The sequence below is a fragment of the Mauremys mutica genome, chromosome 2, assembly GCF_020497125.1.
Source record: "Mauremys mutica isolate MM-2020 ecotype Southern chromosome 2, ASM2049712v1, whole genome shotgun sequence".
Taxonomy (NCBI): domain Eukaryota; kingdom Metazoa; phylum Chordata; order Testudines; family Geoemydidae; genus Mauremys; species Mauremys mutica.
In genome coordinates, this window is record NC_059073.1 from 268184368 (window position 1) to 268206505 (window position 22138).

Sequence of the window (22138 nt, forward strand, 5' to 3'; positions counted from 1 at the left end):
AACAGTTGGAGACTATATTTGGTTAAGTATGACTACGCCTCAATCAAATGGATTGTGTTTTGCCACCATAACTGATGGGTGCACATAAGCAGATATCTAAACTAACCAAGAGTTAAAAGCAGGACTATTCATAACACTGGGTAGAGCCACAAGTAAAGACAGTTTCGACCCCCACAAGTAAAGACTTCAGACAATTATCCTTAACTGAAATCTATTTTATTTTTTAAAAGGTTTACATTAGTCTCAGGTTTTAAATGTCTAAACTTCCTGGAACTGAAGTTTCAAATCCCAGCAGGGATAATTCAGCTCTCTATTCTTCCGAGTTAGATTCACTGAGTTCCAGGCTCTTCCCCAATCTCTACAGAGTTAGAAGTTTCTCAGCAGAGAAAACTAGGCTATTATTCATTTTTCAATTCTATGGAAATAGGAAGATGTTAATTTTTGAAGAATTTAAAGCCAGTTATAAACTGGACTTCAAGACAAGTTTTTTAAGATCTTTACTGTCAGAAGAAGGAAAAACAATGGGAAAATCAACTGATTGCGAACTGCCTACAAACTATTGGAACCTAATAAGAGCTAACGCTTGTGAACACTCTTCTGGAAGATTAATGGAGAAGCACAATCAGAAGCTAGGTATCTAATTAAAGAAGAAAAAATATTAAAAATACCACTGTGTTCCAGGAGCAAGAATAGCGATGCCACCAGACATATATATCTTATTTTAAAGGAAACTCAGTCGCCATTATCTGGCTGGTTACTGGAGAGGCAGTGCATGGGCTAAATTGCATAACCAGATATGCTACTAGCTCAAGGTTTTCTGGAAACTGAAAATAGCAGTGATTAACAAAATAATAGAAGATGCTCAAAGTTTGACCAAATATTTTGTAATTGGACTGACAATCAGAAGATAGTTCTTTAAAACAGAACAAAATCTTGATGACCAAGTTGTTTCATGCAGTTAGACACCTAACACCTGGTCCTAAAAAATGACATTGGACATTAAACAGTGGGTACTAACAGCTAACAGTTGTGACCATTTTAGTGAATGGAATTTAGGATCCATGGAAGAGAAAAGCAGAGACCAGATCTGGTCACTATTCTGAGCATTCTATTGAAACTGAAGTGTAATCCACATGCCTTATACGGCAGCATTTCATTTTGTTTGACCTAAAGAAAGGGAGAGAAGCAGTGGGGAGGAGACATGTGCTGATGCTTTGAGCTCCTCAATCTCCGGACCTAGGTTCGCCATGACCCACTTCAGAGGGTCCTGATGGGCCCTGAAGTCATCCTGGCCAAGAAGGCTACTGGGTCCCATGACAGCCTTGTCCAGGGAGGAGGAGGGGATCATTTCTTTTCCTTCATTTCAACCACATCCTCCGTGGAGCCATCTCCTCGATGTCAGCACCAGGATTGGTGCTGCAGTCGGCAGGGCTGGCTCCAGGCACCAGCTCAGCAAGCAGGTGCTTGGGGCGGCCAAGGGGAAGGAGCGGCAAGTCGGGCTCTTCGGCGGCGGGTCCCTCAGTCCCTCTCGGAGGGAAGGACCTGCCGCCGAATTGCTGCCGAAGAAGAAAGTGGCGCGGTGGAGCTGCTGCCGATTGCGGCTTTTTTTTTTTCCCCCGCCACTTAGGGCAGCAAAAACCCTGGAACCGGCCCTGGCAGTCAGGATCCAGTGCTGAGTAGGAAGGAGCGGTAACCCGTTTGTCTGAAGTCACTGAGAAGGAGCAGTGGGAGGAGGGGCCCAACACCAGGTGAAACCTCCAGAGGTTCCAGTATGACCATTGCATTGGCCACTGACTCGCTGGCCAGGTGCTGGCAGGGGGCCAGTACCAACATCCACCGGCACGTAGGCTGGGTACCGGTGATGTGCCCTGGGCAGAGCAAAAGATTCTCCTTTGGACTCTGAGGACCATGGCCAGAGGGGCTCCAGCCCCAGCTGCGCTGGTGGGCCAGATCAGCCCCAGCCACGCCGTGGGGGGGGGCGTCTTTTTAATCAGTTAACCGTTTAAATTAAATATTTTAAACTGTATAAAGTTTTAACTTTTTAAACAGTATTTACATCCCTAGTGAGGATTAGCACGTTCTTGCCTGACTTAATTGGGTCTGGGAGGGGGGAAGAGAATGCCTACAGAGTGAGAGCCATACAGAGATCCAGAAAATGGGTATTTTATATGCTGAGCCTAGGGTGACCAGATGTCAATTTTACAGGGACAGTCCTGATTTTTGGGTCTTTTTCTTATATAGGCTTCTATTACCCCCCACCCCCATCCCAATTTTTCACATTTGCTGTCTTGTCAACCTAGCTGAGCCCAAACCCTGCACGACTTTGAATCCAGCCTACAGATTTCTGTTTCACCAGCATCTGAAAGGACCAGTCAGCAATTTCGATGTTTTACATTATTTACAATGTTTTCTGGGTGCATTAAATGTTTAAAACATTTCTGAACTCTCTTTGAAACTGACTGGGAACTACTAACATCTATTTATCAGGGTTTTACATACAATAGCCCTGAGGTTCACCTTTGTGTAATGCTTTCTGAAAACACATTCTGGCCTGCGCTTCAGCAAAGACTAAAGCTGAGGTGAAGGACGAAAGGGAGTGTAATACTTGTGCATAAATTTGCTTAGCATCCCCTACCCTTGTCACAAAAATGGATACTGTTGTCTATTTGCAGAGGGTCTTAAGAAGCATCAATACTTTTTTTACTTTTTACCAAGGAACTAGCTTTATTATTGCAACTATTTCACAGTTTATTAATCGGTTTGTGTCACTATATATGCTTTATATGTGTGCAAGTCCCATATGGTCTAGTGGTCAGGATTCATAGTTTTTACCCAGGTGGCCTCGGTTCAATTACCAGTGTGGGAACAACCTCAGAGATTTTGAAGGGAGGGGATAGCTCAGTGATTTGAGCATTGGCCTGCTAAACCCAGGGTTATGAGTTCAATCCTTGAGGAGGCCATTTAGGGAAGTGGGGATTGGTCCTGCTTTGAGCAGGGGGTTGGACTAGATGATCTCCTGAGGTCACTTCCAACCCTAATAATCTGTGATTTTGTGAACTGCACAGAACCAACAAAGTCTGTATATTAATTATATAGCATCACTATTTAAATTAAGGGTAAGGGATTGCTCTGGTGTCTTTGGCCAAAAGTTCCTTTGTGCCTAATGGTTTGCAGAGTATTAACAAATTGTCACACTTCTCCCCAGAGGTAGCTGCATTCCAGTGGTGATTCATAAGTATTAGGTAGACTGTAAGGGGTTTCAGATCTTTGTATATTGCCTTTTGTTTCAAATGAAAATATATTACCATTATTAGAAATCAGTAATGTTAGCTACACCACATCTGATTTAAAACAAAACACATCCCTATTAACTCTGAAGGGAAAAACTTAATGTAGTTACTTAGGCATCTTTTCTGTTCACCTGTTTGAGCATGACAAACTGGTTTGGGATGTCCTTAGCACCATTTGAAACATACTACTAACCTGTTAGTCAGGAGTATTAAATACATAACTTAAGGAGGTTGTGTAATTGACCAAAGATATTTTCTTATTTTTTCATAGTCTTTTTCAATGTAAAGTAGAAACATGCATTTCATCTATAGAAAAGTATCACCATTCGTTTGGAGAGTAAAACTAGCCTTGCAGTCGTAAAAATACTTACACTTAACTCATAGCACTTAGAAATAATTTCTTTATAAAATTCAGTTCTTTCCAAAATGAGGACAAAATTTCCAGCAACACAACACAATAGGTTTTAAATACTTTTTAAAACTAAGTAATGGGACTTCTAGCACTTCCACTGGGAGACTGTTCCACAGTCTATTAGGTTGATCTGTTGGAAAATTAATTCTCCTATTCATCCGGTTTTTCTCCTTTATACAGTTGCATCCCACTACTATCTCCCCCTTGGACAACTAAACAATCTTTTCCCCTCCTCTGTGTCACAGGTATTATGAATTTCCCACAGTGGTTGTAACTGAGCCAAGCAATAGGTATCATAGCCTCTCCCTCTCTTCCTTGAATCATTTTTGGTTGCTGTTCTGATTTTGTCAACATCCTTCTGATATTAGTGTGTTCAGAAGCTAGGTGCTCCACAGTACCACATCTTCCTTTTTTGCTACCAAATGACTATCAACCAAAAAACTTTTCAACGTAACAACTTTCCAGGTATCCCTCTGATTAAGTATCTTTGTTAAATGCAGATTAACATTCCTCAGGTGTATTAGCTCACATTTTTCCTGTGCCTTTCAAGTTGAATTGTGGTTTTTTTCCAATGTACACATTTAACCATTCTACATCTTCTTGTGTTATTTATCTGTCATCATTCTCTCACCTCACCAATTAGCAACATGCAAATTTAATTAATGTGCTGTTTACAGTATTGCTTCTGTATTGCTTCCAGACCATTAATAAGATGTTAAATAAAACCAGTCATAACAGCAGTTCTTATGGTATCCTATTGGACAACAAATCTCCCAGACTAATACACCAGCATTTGTCATTATCCTTTAAGAACCTTGTTTGGTTTCTTATCCATATGAAAACTATCTAACCTATCCTGAGATTTCTATCAAATGTTCTACATGCCTTACTGAACTCTAAATATTACACTAACTGCATTTTTTTCATCCACAAATTTTACAGTTTTTAAATAAGATGATTAATTTGGTCTGGAATCATTTGTTCTTCATATTTCCATGCTATTTAATTATCATGGTTCTATCTTCTAGGAACTAGGAGATAGTATGAAAAGCTACACTTGAGTGTTTAATATTTTCACTCAAATATTTATTCTACTTTTTTACTGGGGTCTACATTCAGATTACTCAGTTTACTGCCAACTTTCCTTTCTTTATATAAAGGATAGTGCCACAATTAACTTTTCCTGATATGTTCTGATATTTGCAGCACCACGTACTTCATGCCTTTTCAAAAGAGGATACAAGTGGTTTAAATAATTTCATTAGCTAAAATGTATTCAGATCTCAGTATTCATCTTATCTGAACCTTCTTATTAAGAAGATTATATATATTTCCACTTTCCCAAATATTCCCTTTTTTAACCTTCATAATAATTGTTTTAATATTACACATTCACAAGCATTTCCAAATGCTAACATAAAAAAACAAATTACAATTAAGTAGATTACAGACTACTTGAACTAATTCTATATGCATGATTACAAAATAAACATTACGCAAAAGTGTTGTTAGAACTAAAAATGCACATTCACATTTATAGCCCTATCTGCCAAGTGAATGGGAATTGGGCAGTATTAAGTATTAAAAGCTATGTCTGTCTCTATCTATCGTGAATGAAACTTTAAGAGTATCTTTTACTTAGCAAAAATTTCAATATATTTGTCTGCTTGCACATTTGCCACAAATACAGGACATGCATCCTCATCATTAACAGAGTTAAAATAAAATTTTAAAGAACCCTTGGACATGCCAGGAGAATAGAGCAAGGTGACAACCACGCAGCAACCAGCATCACCTAACAAGCTTAGCTTTAAAAAGAAAGAAACAGAACAAACCTTCAGTAATTGTGTCATTTTTCAAATTACTTCCTCTGCCAGAGCCTGTTTTGAATTTAAATTTCAAAAGGTATTCATTCCAACAATCTCTTCACAGATTTAATGATCAGAAAAATAATATCTATTGCCATGGTCCTATCTTAACGATAAGGACACATTAAACTCTTCATCTTGAAAGTCCTCTTCAATACACACTAATTCCCTCCTCCTATTTTGAGTATGTGTATTGAGAGCTGGGAAGATAAAGATCTTTGCACCTTCAAACTGTCAATCTCTCCTGACCCTGGCTTTCTTTCAAAATTCTCTCTCCTAATCAGCAAGTTTTGCAATTATAGTTCTGTTACTGTCCTCCCTCTCTCCTAGTTCAGGGAAATCAGCTAACTTTTTAAAACTAACAAATAAAAACATCTTTGTTTGTGCAAAAGGAAAAGATCTTGCACAAATTTATCACATCTAGCACACCCAAAATTGTTGTTTCTTGCTTTTATTTGAAGTTTTTGGTAATTCTATTCATTTGTTTGAGTATTACATTTCCCAAGTATTTTTGTATGCCCTTTCTCAGAAGTTTCTTCTAATACATAAATGACACACTGCTTTAGCTACTCTACTGCTGTAATACTGTATGAAAGTTCTTCTCACTCCTCCAGAGCAATGATGGATTTTTGCAAAATATCATTCCGTTACATTGTTTCTTCAAACATTTGCTTGTAAAACGGTATGCATTGCTATCCTTGCAGCAGGTAGAGTCTCATGGACCAAAGATCAGGCAAAGTTTGATTTATCTGAGTTATTTATTTTTTAAGTATTTAAGTTATCCCCAGAATTTTAAAAAATGTCTTGCATCTTCTTCACTTAAAATCCATTTGCCAGTTCATACAAGGTGTTCGGAGACCAGACCCAATTTACTATATGCCCTCCATCTTGGATTCAATTTCATAGAGTGTAAGTGTGAAGTCTGCAGATGCCTATGAGACAGAATGATGATGTTTGCTTCTAACATAACTTTGGGTTTTATTTAGTGAACTGTCAGTAGGCAAGAGAGAAATTACCAACTGCAACTGTGCTGGATAGACCACTGCTCCTATCAGTAACCACAGCAGGAGCAAAGTGACACTTGCACATTTGAGATTCTGTCTGAGCATTTGTGGTAGACCCAGGCATTCACATTTACAATAAGAAGCCTGTAAACATTTGGTACAGAGACAGAAATACAATTAAATTAGTTACACACACACACACACACACACAAACACACCATCCCTCAGACAGCCTCATGCATGTGTGTAAAGCAGCAATTTAAAAACCATTAGGAAAGATTGTAACGGTAAAAATTATTTTCTATTAACTTCAATTTCTCATATCTCTTGAAAGCGGCAAATAAATTCATGCCAACAGTCACCAACCACCAGGATCTCCAGTCCATTTCTTTAGAGCTGGGCATCAGTGTGTGCACTGAGAGGCTTCTGAGACAAGTGACACTATTGAAGTCAGTCACTACTCGTACGGAGATCCGAGAGATCGTGAGAAGTATAGACTGCATTATTGTGGGCTAGAAATATCTATCATTTTACTATGCACGGTGCTCAACCTTCAGCTCCCCTACCCTCCAATAAACCTGATTTTGAATATATTCCCTGGTTAGAGCTATAGAAAACTGTTTGCATCTGCTAATTCACCCTTGAGCAGAAAGAAATTAACTCCCATTCTACACAAGCAATTCCCACAGAGCAGTAACCAAACAATAAGTTTATACTTCGAACATGTGTGAGTACCCTAGGGTTACATATGTTAACTCTGTCTATTACCCAGCAACTATATGAGTAATTAATGTCCCTGTGCTATACAAATCCTTCATTTAGCTAGTGCAGTAATTTCTCTCACTCTCCTTCAGAAACACAATGCAAGTGCTGATTATTTATTTCTTAACCAAATTTTCCAAAGTATAAGCTACCAAAAATCCAAATAATGATATGGTTATGAATTTACATTTTCTGAGCCTACATGCACCATTCTACTCCTTGAAACTTTAAACATAACTCTGACATCCAAGCAAATCGAATTCCACCCAATAGCTGTTTCCTAGGTAACCAGCACAGCCACAGACAGTGCAGAGAAACAAAAAACCTGCAGCAGTTCTACTGGGGTTTAAAACAAAATACGTCTGAATTGTTAAAAGCGTCACAGAGGGACCAACACTGAAAATTCCATAGCGTAAACAGTATATGGTAAATAATATGGTGGCAACGAGGTAGCTATTTTTATCTTTACTAGTGCAGTTGTGAAGATGGACTACATAATAGGGTCCTTGTCTCCTCCACTTGTAGTTGAACCAATTAGGATAGAAGTTGCTCACTGCCAAACATTAAATAAATTATTCATCTCTAAAGTGCGTGTGTGTGAACTGAGGACTGATGAAAGTGTCCAACTGACATCCCTGTAGAATGAAATCCTCTCTCCACAGACCTGGTAACATGCAAGCTCCTCCTCCCCTGCCGTATCAATCTGCCTCAAACTTCAACAGGAGGGAACATGTCCAGGGACCTCAGGTTAGTTAAGTCTTCACATTCATTCTGGCCTCTCTTCCGAAACCACCACCAATGATGTCCCATTACTACCATTCGTGATGGTGGAGGATTTTTTCTGATGTTAACAGCAGCAAGCTCTTCCACTGCCTACCAAGTCACTTCATCCAGTATACAGAACAGCCATTAGAGGGCAACAACTTCTGGTCTTTATTGTCTTGGGCTGGATTTGAATCTGTGACCTATAAGCGCATTATAAATAATCTACATATTGACACTAGACAGCATAGGTTAGATGCGTTTGCAAATTGAGCGTACAGCTTATGACAACTATGTAATGAAACTTGATTGTATCCATTTAAGATAAAAGATTTTTCCCCCCCCGGTAACAGACCTACCTCTCTCTCTGCACAAAACTCTGTGTGTGGGCGGGAGGGGGAGGGGCGGTTCTGCTTTTCCATTTGAATTTTCTCCATTGCAAAACTTTGACAGCTAACCTTTAGAACAAGATATATTGGCAAGGTACTGCTGAATGGATATTAAAAATGTCTAACTTTTACCCCGTTTCTGTAACTGTAATGGCATTTGCTCTTATTTCCATGGCAGAAATATCTACTAGGATTATTAGAAACAAGTTGCCTACATTTATGAAGCACACTCTCATTTCACGTGTCACCAATAAATGCAAGTTAGGGTTTCGCAGCCTCATATCTGCCACTGACTACCAGGGTGTGGAGTTAGAAGAGGCAAAATGGGATTAGAAAAAAACCCCGTGTAAAACACTGACACATCCAGTTAATCATCATTTTTAGCACAAGTTGCTTACATACATACATACATACATTCTGCACTCCAAAAAGGAAGAAGGGGCATTTAAAAAAACAAAGTGAGGAGAACTAGAGGTGAGGCCATACATTTCAATCACTGAAGTACAAATAGCAAACTGAGTCCCCAACTGCAGGCAATGTATTTGCATGTTTAAGCAATTAGGATGAAATGCTGCCATCCTTCATCGTCTGTGGAAGACTGCAATGCAATAAAACTGCTGTGCTCCGCAGGAGGGGGAAAAAAGTTGTGAGACACTATGCAGAGGAACACTGCAACTCCTATCTGAGCCTTTCTTGAGAGGCAGGTCAGACAGTGGTTTTGGAGGCAAAGAGTGGCCAGTGGGTCACTGTTTATGCAGATCCACTAGCATCAAAACCACATCTCATGATCATGTGGGTAGGGAGCTGGAAACTCCACCCACTACTGCAGCCCCTTGACTTCTTCCCAACAACCCCTTATGGTTACAGGTTAAATTCTGCCAAAACTCACAGGATCCCCAAGAACCATGTCTAGAAATCTCATTATTTTTAAAATTGTTTATAGCATGTGACCAGTTCTAAGCTGGAGATGAAGATCCTGTTTCTTTCTTGATCTGCTGGAATTTGTCAGGTCTCAGCAACTGTTCTCCAGGCCTTCTCCAGTGCCCCCAACTCCTTGTGTTATGCTTCAGTGCATTCTCACTGTTAAATATTTGCTTGGGGGGAAGAGAAAAAGGATACCCCCCTTGTCCATTTTGTAATGTCACTCAAAAGAAGCCACTCTGTGCTTGAAAGGGTATTGAGAGAATGTGTTTCAGCAGCCTGCCCCAGATTCTTGACAAATTTTAAGGGAGAAGAACGACCTTTGCATATGTTTTGCTCCTCCTCCATTCAGAGGTTCCAAGAGCACGTTCTAAAATTGTGTAAGGAGAGGAAGCTAAAGTGACTCAAAGTGCAGGAGCAGAACACCCAGGGACAATCTGAGTTGTTGCATATAGACATTTGTAAGGAGTAAAATAGTGTAGGGGAGTGAGCCAACAGCAGCTTCTATCCATCCAACCAGTCCACAGCTGGAGCCAGAGGAGGGACTTAGGAACACAGGAATTGCCATATTGGATGAGATCCTAGTTCAGAATCCTGTCTCAGAATGTCCAGTACCAGGTGCTCTAGAGAATGGCATAAGAACCCCACAGCCGGCAGTCATGGAATAATACTGAGACATACCAGCAACATCCCTCCCAAAGTCTCTGCTACAGCCCAGTATGGTGGCATACAATACCGCGTGTGGATCTTTTTATTATTTACTTAATGCTGCTGCTACTACTATTACAAAAATAAAAGAATCATCCTGTGACAGCAATTTTCTTAACATCTCCACAGTATCTAATCTATGGGCTTTGTGAAATGATGCTGAAATATTTTGATTGCTGAAAAGAAGAATGAAGCCTTACGTAACCACTGAAGAGGCAGAACTGCATGAGAAGACAGACATTTCCTGTGCTGGTGGAGTTATTACTTTAACTCACCTGGGAGCGCAATGGGTTTACGAGCACACCATCATTCTTATCTTACATTAGAATTTAGAAAGCTATCTGCTGTTATGGCCTTCCAAGCATATTGATTTTTCAATCTATGTATCCATATGAGGTTTGTGTATTGTATGTGGACATTCCCAGAGCAAACATGGGTGAATCTGGGGGATGATTTAAGGATGACTGCGTGGGTGAGAGAAAATATACAGAGAGCAGTCGCAGCACTGATCATCAAGACAAAAACAAATTCTAATTATATCTACCAGGAAACACACTAAGTTTCTGAAGAATTTAGTTAAAAACTAGTCACATAAAGGACCTAAGAATCTGTCTGTATTTCCAAGTGAACTTTCTGCAGTTTTGAAAAAGAATATTTCAGCCACGTGGCCAAACATGAAAATAATGAGGAATGGCTCCCATTATCAGAACTAAGATTTTAAAATTCCATTTAGCTCTTGCCTACCACATGCTTGCTCCTTTTCAAAGTTTAAGCTAAATAACCACAAATGGACTTGCATGTAAAAATGGGTGCAAACACAGTATACAAATAGCATTTGATCTTGTTTGTCACCTCTGTGTAAGGATTAGGAAAGCATTACATTATCAATTAGATGAGTGGGTATATTCAAAAAAGTTGCCCCAGGGAAGAGGTAAAGAGAGAAAAGATTTAAAAAGAAAAACCAGAGAACCCTTCAACTCTTCTGAAAAATGACTATGAAGTTTTACCCTGTACTGTTCAACAGTTGCTTTGTTTCACCCAAGAAGTGACTGAGTTTTACTGGTAGATGAAATAAGCCCTTTTGTATAGATGGATTTTCATTTTGTTCAATTCATATAGGTGTGCTTTGGAATCCTATGCAATTAGTAGCAAGATATACTATTGTCATTTCTTATGCCAGTTTCTTCAAACTTTGCCACAAATATTAATTTTAGGTGGAAGTCTGGATTTTCAGTCCACATACAAATCATTATCATTATTTAAATAAACTCTGAAAAGCATTCATTAAAACTAATTTGAAGTTGAATAACTAACAAGAATCAAAGTGTGCTTCTCTCAGAAATTTGTAAAGTTATTTAGAAAGCAATTAAACCATAACATAGACCAAACGCTTTTCAAGATAACGTATAGTGTGCCCAAAAAAAAAAGTGTTTGAAGAATTTTCAAAACATGCTTACCACCTACTTTTTTCTGAGACCCACAGTTCAAATTTGGGGGCAGGGAAAAGTTATCTGTTAGTCACACACCACGCATGCAAAATATGAACTGTTTTAAGAATTTCAGAAAGGGAACCAAGCTTAAGCTTATAGTGGAAAGTGAATCTAAACCTTAACTCTGGAGTGTAGCCACTGTCGGTCCATAAAAACACATTTTCAAAACTCTGTCGCTACATAACCATAAGAAAACCAACAACAGGAATACGTATTCACATAACAGAGATTCTCCACCTAAGTTTAGAAAAATATGCTATAATTACCATCAACAACAATCTCAGATGCTACAAACACTAAGCACTGCATGTCAAAGCCCACGCTGACTCATTACCTTTGCTGTAAATTACTGATTTCCTGTAAGCCACATTATTTACATGTCCTATTTCCAGTTTATGGTGATTAGTAATAACTGAGGTCATAACTTTAATTTGGGACAGATTTAAAATATGACCAACATATTTAAGTGACCTATATGTTCCCTCCATGACTAAAATGATCCTCTGCCTAAAATGAGGTTGCTTGCACCTTCCTCAAGCATCTGATACTGATCACGGTCACACAGGATATTGGACTAGATTGACAACAGGTCTGATCCAGAATGGCAATTCCTATGTTTTGGATAGAAAAAACCTTTGGATCTCTCTGGGCTTGTCTAACCTGCTGCTCCTCTGAATCTTTTCTCTGTAGAAAGGGAACCACCAACTCAAAAGGATTTCACCCATGACCAGCAACACCTGTGTTAATATCCACAATAAACGTAAGTAATGTATGGCACAGAGATCCCCTCCAATTCTGCAGTCCCCACAGGATCCCCATTCCCATGCGCTGTAACTGGAGAGACTTCCTCAACAGACTACTCCTGCAACCAGACTGTAACAGCCATGCAAGGGACTTGCTGCTGCTCCATATAGCAATAAGAGGAGGTTACTTACTGTAACTGTAGGTTCTTTGAGATGTGTGGTCCCTATCTCTATTTCACTGAGGGTTACACATGCGCATTATGTGTCTGGAGTCAGAGAACTGCAAAGTAGAGTCCAATGGTCCGTGCATACGCCCTAGCTCACCTCATGCTTCCGTCCGAGGCAATAAAGGGCACAGCAGACCAAGAGCATCTTTAGTTCTTTCTCTACCACGAATACCAGGAAATGGAATACAGATAGGGAGCACACATCTTAAGAACCTCCAGTTACAGGTAAGTAACTCCCTCCTCTTCTTCAAGTGATGGCCCCCATCTTATTCCACTGAGGATGACTGACAAGCAGTACCTAAGTTGGGGGAGGGTGGGAGGATGAGGATGGAAGGGTCCAGCAGAGAACTGCCATGCCGAAGGAGGCATCCACCACCAAGTGTGCTGCAAATGTGGGTGCCGAACTCCATGGGACCGCTCTACATATATCTACAAGCAGAACGTCCTGAAGGGAGCCTGTGGTTGAAGTCAGAGCTTTCGTGGAGTGAGCCCACATGCCTGTAGGGAGAGGTAGGCCTGACAGTTAATGGCAATGTTTAACGTAACCATAAATCCATTGGGAGATTCTCTAGGGGAAATGACTTGTTCCTTGAGTCACTCTGCTACTGCAATAAATCAACCATCCCCAAACTTTTTAGGGTTACCCCCCCCTTACCCCGCAGACAAAGGCGCAGAGTTTAAAGCCCGGAGTTGTGGGCATAATGCGGTACCCACACTTAGGTATTGGGGGTGGGGAGAGGTAAAATAACTATCCAAAATAAGTGAAACTAGTAACTAATAAAAACTTGTAAAAACTAGAAAAGAAATAAATCTTGTAAACTGCTGCAAAAACTTTAAAAACTATGTATAACTATCATTTCTAGAAGAGCATCAGAAGTCAGACCCAGACCATGCAGCGGTAAGAAGGAACTGAAGATGCAGTTGGTCCACCCCACCTTTTATCGCCTCACATGGAAACACGAGGCGAGCCAGGGCACATGCACAGACCAATGGATACTACTTTCAAATTCTTCGACTCCAGATGCATGGCATGCATGTGTAACACTCATGCGTAATACAATAGGGACCATCACTCAAAGAAGAGCTTATGATAAGCAGTTGCTCAAGTCCTCCTCCTCCTGTGAGGGTACCCTTTCTGATGTGCAGCAGCACACTCCTGTGTTGTGGCCAGAGAAGGGATCTAGGGTATACTGTGGGTACAGAATGCTACCAAGCAGCTGCCTTTTCTATGTGTATGGCTTCCTGTCACCACAATCCTGTGAACTTATGCATTTTGCCCCCTCTCCTCACCCTACAGCAAAGGGGAGATTTGAGATTTATTCATTAGAGATTTAGAACTGGAAGCTCTTATGGGACTCATCTATAGACTAGGCATGCACTTCCCTAGTAGACTACAAAGATACAGCATTAAGCATCTTTAAAAGAAGATCATCTTTTGCAATCTTGCTAGCACACACACACACACACACACACACACACACACACACAAAAAGATCGCAAGGAAGAATTCACCCTGTGGTACAAAAGGAATTTGCACAAACGAAAGAGATGAAGAGGCTCTTGGATCAAAATAAACTCAGCAGCATACAGCTAGAAAGAAAATTTCCACTGATTTACTACATGGCAGTTTCATTGTCTAGACTTTCCAAACTGCAATACTGCATTTGTGTGAAGAGAGTGAGAGGGAAAATTACTGTCTAAGTAGCAGGTTTGTTATTGTTTGACAATTCCAAAGAGTTCACTAGAAACTTTTACAGGCAGTATCTCTAATTCCCTGAAATTACTGATAATGGGCCAACTGAATGAAGAACAATTATGCAGAAAATTGAATGCTTCCAAATGCCGATTTGTTGTACGTTCTGAATTAATATTGCATAAGCACTCTCGGCCTCTTGCTGTAAAAGCTGAAGGATAAAAATGTAGGCCCACCAGCCTCTTGAAGCAATTTTTCTCATAGTAAAAACTATCGTCATTTTTTAAAATTATTAGTAGTAACAATACTTACTACTTATATTGTGCTGTAGCATATTCTTTGAAATTGTAAACAATGATTGTATATAATGTTCTCTATACTCTCACAAACTAGGTAAGTTAGGCCTTGCCTACATTGGAGATGTTAGCCAAAAGGCAGCTACCAGTGGAAACCCCTTAGTGAGGCAAAGCTGATATAAACTGGTATTTGTACATGTGCAGTTTAACCCAGCATGAAAACATTTGTACAAATCCCAGTTTACGTAGGCTTTTCCACAGAAGGGGTTTGCACTGGTGCAGCTATGCCAATGGCTGGTCCGCAACAGCGATAATCACAACTAATCCTCACTAAATTAAAATAAAAGAAAATATGGAGAAATATCAGAAGGTGAGACCTTCTAAACGCTACCCACCATCAGGGTAGGTCAATTTCCTGGCCTAAAATCCACAGACTGTGTCAATTGAAGGTCCTGAAACACCTGGCTTAAAATAGATTAAAACAGAGAAGTTAATGTAATTTTTATATTTGATGGAAGAACTTTTCACAAACACACAGTTTTGAGCCTACCCTGAGGACTGCCCTGAGGCACATGTCTGAGGCATGTGCTTACAAACATACAACAAATGAGGATAGTGACAGTGTATAAAAATCTATTATATGCAGAAGATGGATTTGCATGGTGTTTATGGCTTCTTAATAAAATGAGGTATCTGTACTCTCTTGTTCCTATCAGAAACTGAACCATCGACAGCATTTTTTATTTTGGTTTGAAAGAATTTTAGCTTCTTTTGAACACCTGCCAACTGTAAAGAAAACTAGGCACTAGTATTGCTGTGAATGTCATTTCATTTGGAAACAACTCTGGGCTGTTGCTTGCTGTTTGTGTCTCTCTCTCCAGACTAGAGTGACCGGACTGCAAGTGTGAAAAATCGGGATGGGGGGGGGGATGATAGGAGCCTATATAAGAAAAATACCCCAAAATCAGGACTGCCCCTATAAAATCGGGACATCTGGTCACCCTACTCCAGACCCTTGCAGTGCATTCACCTTAATAGCCAAAACCCCCATATCACTTGCACATTGCTGCTTGTATTGGTGTAATGCCATAGCCAAATACGACTGCCCTGTATAAATACTGTTTAGCTTTGTAGCACTAAGTTTCAACCTCGCTGCGTTTCCTTTGAGAGAGTTGCTGCCTACAGACCACAATAAGGGCCCCAGTTTGAATATTACTTGCAAATAATGTGTATACACAGACATACATAAAGTCCAGCCACTAGGTGCAGGAAAGGGTAACTCCAGTGACTGCTTAAAGTTTGCTTGAGATGTCTAGTCTATAGCTTGTATACACAATAGGCAGAAACTAATAAAATAATTTTAAAACGTCCCCTTTCAGATCTCTTTTCCTGCATTTGTGGAAGCAACAGTACAAGTATAGCACTTGGGTCCAAACGTGGCTTGGCTTTTGACCTTCCTGACCCTTAGCATATTGGTGTGGTTACTTTTGTGGTCACCTTTACTCCCCCTTGCACTGTTAGTTGATAGAGGTGCTGAGTTGTTCTCTCTCATTATTCAAACGGCCCCCACAACTTCCGGTGGGGAAAAGGAACATGAATCTAGTGGATCATTCCCTATTCTTACAGAGATAGGAAATGAGGCGCCACACTTGGTTCTCTCATAGGCCAGAAAATGGGACTGAGGAGTTCTTTTCACCATCATATACAGATAGGAGGGACTAGAGAGTTGTTTTCTCTTCCTCCTCAACAAGAGATCTAGGGAGAGGCCACAGATTTCTCTCCCCTAACAACCATCCCTATGGACCACACAGAGAGTGAGGTTCAAGGTACTGCTAAGTGTTTTGAAACAGACAGTGTGCAGGGATTAGAAATAATTGCTTAAGAGCACCAGTCAGGGTATACAAGCACATTACACAGCATCAGGCACCTCATTCCAATCCCAAACTCTATCCTGTCCCAAATATCAATGCTATAATACTTCAAGTTATTTATCCAAATCTGAATATCACTCTTTGTTCAAGATACCCCAAAAGGACATGGACTTTCATTTTTCTATCAGGGAGTCCTGTACAGAGTATTAGATTTTCTGACTATAAGGCTTCCTTGAATTTCACAAACACCAGGGTGTAGCTAACTGCAGTTTCCAGTAACAAAAAAAAATACAAAGGCTTTCTTTTTCTTATACATAAACCGAATTCCTATCTGCAGTATTTAAACTGCCCCTAAAATGAACCCACATGAGTATTTTTGAAGCTGGATTTCATCTTATTTATACCAGTCATTTCAGATTTACAGTCAGGGCAAGGAGGAACAACTCTGATCTTTTGACAACTCTGAAATAAAGTGAGAAATTAATAGAAAGTTGTTCTTCATCCACTCCTTGCTTTATTCCCACTTTATCTTTCAGTCTTTTCTCTGAGAGAGAAAAAACAAAACCTGGAGAACTAACAAACAAGTCTGTTTAACCAGCAGCCATCTGTTAACCTCCCTCCTCCTTCAAAAGCGCACACATGACAACACAAAAATCAAATATGGCTTATCCCAACACTCAGCACAAATGACAGTCTGCTTCCCAGCCTGGCCCTATCAGACAAGAGTGTATAAATTCATTGGTGGTAAATGGAGTGGAGGGGGAAACAAGCAAGACCCGGGAGGTTAAAGAATCACAAATCAGGAGCCAATGCCTTTCTAACTTTTGTCGTGGAAGTTTAAAATTCATCTAATTTGGAATATGCCTTAAGCATAATGTCTTACAGCCTTCGGCTGGCTAATCAAAAATCTAAGCCACATATTTGGGTTTTTTAGCAGTTGAACTGATAAATGTTGTCCTGACCAGGGCTGACAACACTACACAGTCAGCAAAGCACTGCCCTGAAACATTGCGGTAGCCTCACAATGACAATTTGAAGAGAAATGATTTTCCTACCTGAGGAGGATAACCAGAGAGCATTATTTGTTAAGCAATGATAATATGCTCATAAACAAGTATGCAATCCCCCCACCCGTCCATTTGATTTGTTTTAGTCTCCTAGCTGCAAAAGTTTTTTGTATCAAATAAAGGACACGTCCCAATTTTAGAGCTGAGAGAATAATTCATAACTAATACATTTAACAAATTTTGCATCTTACGTTGTTTGCAAATTGTCTGCGAGTAGATCACATTTTATCCCCATCTTAGGTCAATGCTTAACCCATCAAAGGAAGGCAAAACATATAATGCAACCTGTCAACTGACCACAACTGTAGATTGGTGAGAAATTCCATCCTCATACCTATGTATATTACAGGATGATTTGAAGCATGGCATTTAATTATCCCATTTCACCTATGTAGCTGCAAATGTTACTATTGGTCATAAATTGTGTCCAACTCCTTTTAAAACCAACCTGTGGTTTTTGACTCTGTGACCTCCTAGGCAGTAAATTTCACAGAATGGTTTAATACATTTCCTATTTGTTTTAAATTTAACTTATCTTTAACTTCGCTGTGTCACCCCCTGTTCTCTTACAGTGGAAAAGTATAAAATAGAGGAACCAATCAGGAAATTCTCTGAGCGAGTTATTATGCTTCCTTTTTCTAGCACAATGACAGCATCTTTCAACAAGTGTTCCTCATAATAGTGTTAAACTTATCTGAATACTACTGTCTTTGCGTAGCTACTCTGCAGTGGAAAATCCAGCACATCCCTCCTTCAAGTCTGACTAGATAAAGGATATCAAAAATATAATCCCACCAGTAAAAGCTGATTTCTCAGCTAAAGACAGGTGGATAACAATGCATACAAGTATAGAAGTACTTTGTTGATGCTCATGAAATATAGCTATCATAAATTTCCGTATTAGATTTTAAAAAAACAAAGTCAAGCTGGTGGTTAAATCTATTTCACATGTCCAGCTCAGCCACCAAACCTCCTTTAATACTAACCTTGCTCTGCATAAAACATTGAAATTCTGTACTTATGCATCTAAAATCATCTTTGTGGTTCTCCATGGCCCACTATATTCCATACCAATTGTCTGTAATACTACCATGTTCACTCCATTATTGTAATTTTTTGTTTATTGAATTGTTAATATTTCTGAAAATAAAAACAAAAGACATCTTTTGAACTGAGATCCAAAATCTGAGAGATTCTTTCAAAAAGTTGTAAGATGTTTCTAATAACCTGTTTTAGGAAGCCTTTTTCCATGCCCAATGGAAAAAAATCTCATCCTCTCCCCTATGGAATGAAATCTTAAAATATCCCATAATTACAAAAGGTTTCCTTTCTAGAATTCAATAAATTCTAAAATACTTATGTTTATTGCTTCCAGGTTTTCTTACCATGTTGAAAGCTGCAGTATTTTCCCTGATGATAGACTGAGAAGACTCAAGATATTAAAGGTTAATTTAGGATCCTAAGCAGTTTAAAACCCATTTGTTTTTACAAAAGTGTCCTGAGATTAACAGCAAATAGTTACTAACCTTCCATAACTGTTGTTTTTCGAGATGTGTTGCTTATGCTTATGTCCATTCCAATGTAGTTATGTGTTCCCTCCGAGCAGCACCGCCAGAAATTTTTTCCCTCAGTGATATCCAGTGGGTCGGCTCTGGTGCCCCCTTGAGTTGCACGCTCATAGCGCCAGCATGAAGATCCCTGCCGACCCGATGCCCTCTAAATTCCTTCTTGTGAGCTAACTCTGACAGAGGGGTGCGGTGGGGGTTGGAATGGACATGAGCAACACATCTCTAAGAGCAGTTAATGGAAGATTGGTAACCGGTTTTTCTTCTTCGAGTGCTTGCTCATGTCCATTCCAATATAGATGACTCCCAAGCAGATGTAGGGGGAGGGTTTGGAGTTCATTGACAAGCAGATTGTAGCACCGCTCTGCCAAAACCAACATCATCTCTAGCTGCTGAGCGATAGCATAGTGAGCCACAAAAGTGTAGACCACATTGCTGGTCTACAGATGTCCTGGACAGAGGGACCTGTGCCATGAATGCAGCTGTAGATGCTTGTGCCCTTGTGGAATGTGCCATCAGGACCAGAGCAGGGACCTTAGCCAGGTCATAGCATGTGCGGATACAGGATGTGATCCATGATGAAATTCTTTGGGAGACCAGAAGACCCTTCATCCTGTTTGCAACAGTTACAAAAAGTTGAGTAGTTTTTCAAAATGATTTAGTCCTTTCTATGTAGCAGGCAAGCACATGCCTGACATCTAGAGAGTGAAGTCTTTGCTCCTGTTTGTTGGCATGAGGTTTCACATAGAATAACAGAAGGAATACGTCTTGGTTACTATGGAATTGTGAAACCATTTTGGGAAGGAAGGCTGAGTGAGGACACAGCTCGGAGTGAGGACGCAGCTGGACCTTGTCCTTGAAAAATACCGTGTCTGGAGGTTTTGAAGCATAATCCCCAAGACCCTTCTGCGAAAGTAATGGCCACAAGAAAGGCCAATTTTCAGGACAAGTAGAGCACAGAACATGTTGCCAATGGCTCGAATGTGGGACCTGTGAGCCTCAACAATACCAGGTTGAGATCCCAGGGTGGGATTGGTTGCCGTACCTGGGGGTACGGTATGTTAAGTCCCTTGAAAAAAACAACTACATATCAAGTTTGCAAAGATGGACTGGCCAGTTACCCACAGGTGAAACACCGAGATTGCCGCCAGGTGGACTCCAATTGATGATGCTGATAGTCCTTGCTGCTTCAGGTGTAGTAAGTAGTCGAGAATGAATGACACTGATGACCACGTGGGAGGGACACCTTTCTGCGCCGACCAAATCGAGACCCTTTTTCACTTTGCCAGGTACACAGCTCTAGTGGATGGCTTTCTGCTCCCTAACAGAACTTCTTGAACAGGTCTGGAGCATGTTAGCTCAGAGGGACTCTGCCATGGAGCTTCCAAGCCACAAGATGAAGGAACTCAAGGTTGAGTGACATAGGCAACCATGGTCCTGGGATATCAGATCTGGAACCTGAGGTAACTGGATTGGTGTTTCCACTGACAGGCTCATGAGCGTAGTGAGCCAATGCTGTGTTGGCCAGGCCAGGGCTATTAGGATGACTTGCAGTCTGTCCCGTCTGATCTTGAACAAGACCTTGTGTATGAAAGGAATGGGTGGAAATGCATAGAAAAGATGACACATCCAGAGCAAGATGAAGGCATCTGTCAGAGGTCCTGGGCTGTGGCCCAGGAAAGAGCAGACTTGGAGACACTTTCTGTTGTGCTTCATTGCAAACAGAATTATTTGGGGAGTTCCCCACTTCTGGAAGATGACTTTTAGGACCTCTGGGCGAATGGACCATTCATGGTTGTTGGAGAAGACCCTGCTGAGCTGATCTGTTATTCATTCTGAGAACCCAGAAGATAGGAGGCCTTAAGGTGAATTGAGTGGACTAAGCAAAATTCCCGTAAGTCAAGTGCCTCCTGGCACAGGTCAGAGGAGCGCACCCTGCCCATTGATATAGAACATGGCTGTTATGTTGTCTGTAACGACTGACACTCCTGTCCGCTACATGTGGTTGGAATGCCTGGCAAGCCAGATGGACTGCCCTGAGCTCTCTGACACTGATGTGATGAAAGCTCTTCTGGAGATCAGAGGCCTTGATTTCAGAGGGACCCTAAGTGAGCTCCCCATCACATCGCCGATGCATCTGTAACATGGGACACTGGTGGTTAGGGTCTTGAGAAAGGTAATCCCAGGCACACCACTAATGGGTTTAGCCACCATTTGAGGGAAATAATCACCAACAAGGAAACTGTAATGACTGAGTCTAGATTATGTTGGCATTGTGAGTATACTGATGCCAGCCATGCCTGGAGGGGTCTGAGATGAAGTGTCACATGCTGAACCACGCAGGTACAAGATGCCATGTGGCCCAGGAGCTGTAAACAATTTCTCGCTATGGTGACAGGGCGATTCCTGAGTCTTTCTCTAAGCTTTTTTATTGCTTGGAAACATGCTTCTGGGAGAGAAGCTCTGGCCTGTACTGAGGTCAGAACTGCTCCAATTAATTCTATCCTCTAGACCAGGGAGAAGGTGGATTTCTGCACGTTTATGAGAAGACCTAAGTCCCGTAAGGTTGACTGTATTAGTCTCACATCTGCCTCTACCTGAAGTCTGGACTGACCTCTAACCAGCCAGTCATCGAGGTACAGCTAAACCTGAACCCCTTGTCTCCTCAGGAAGCATGCAATGACTGCCATGCACTTTGTGAACACCCAAGGGGCCACCAAGAAACCAAACGGGGGCACCATAAATTGGTAGTGTACATGGCTCATGACAAATTTGAGGAAACTTTTGTGCCCCTGGAAGATAGCAATAAGCATCCTTTAAGTCGAGGGCAGCATACTAGTCTCCTGGAGGACAAGGAGACCATGCAGAATGTCAGCTTTTTCATGAATCTGTTGAGGTTTCGCAGGTCCGGAATCAGTCTGAGACCACCACTGGCTTTCGGGATTAAGAAATAGCAGGAGTAGAACCTCTGGCCCCTTATCTCTGGTGGAACCTCCTCCACTGCTCCCACACCTTTAGGAGTGACTATACCTCTTGGGCTAGAACCTGCTCATGAGAAGAGTCCCTGAAC

At 40.7% G+C, this 22138-nt stretch overlaps 1 protein-coding gene across 9 annotated transcripts in view; it reads right to left on the reverse strand.

Moving 5' to 3' along the window:
• PARD3 (par-3 family cell polarity regulator) overlaps nt 1–22138 on the reverse strand; it is a 648875-nt gene that overhangs the window by 364274 nt on the left and 262463 nt on the right. The window lies entirely within an intron of this gene.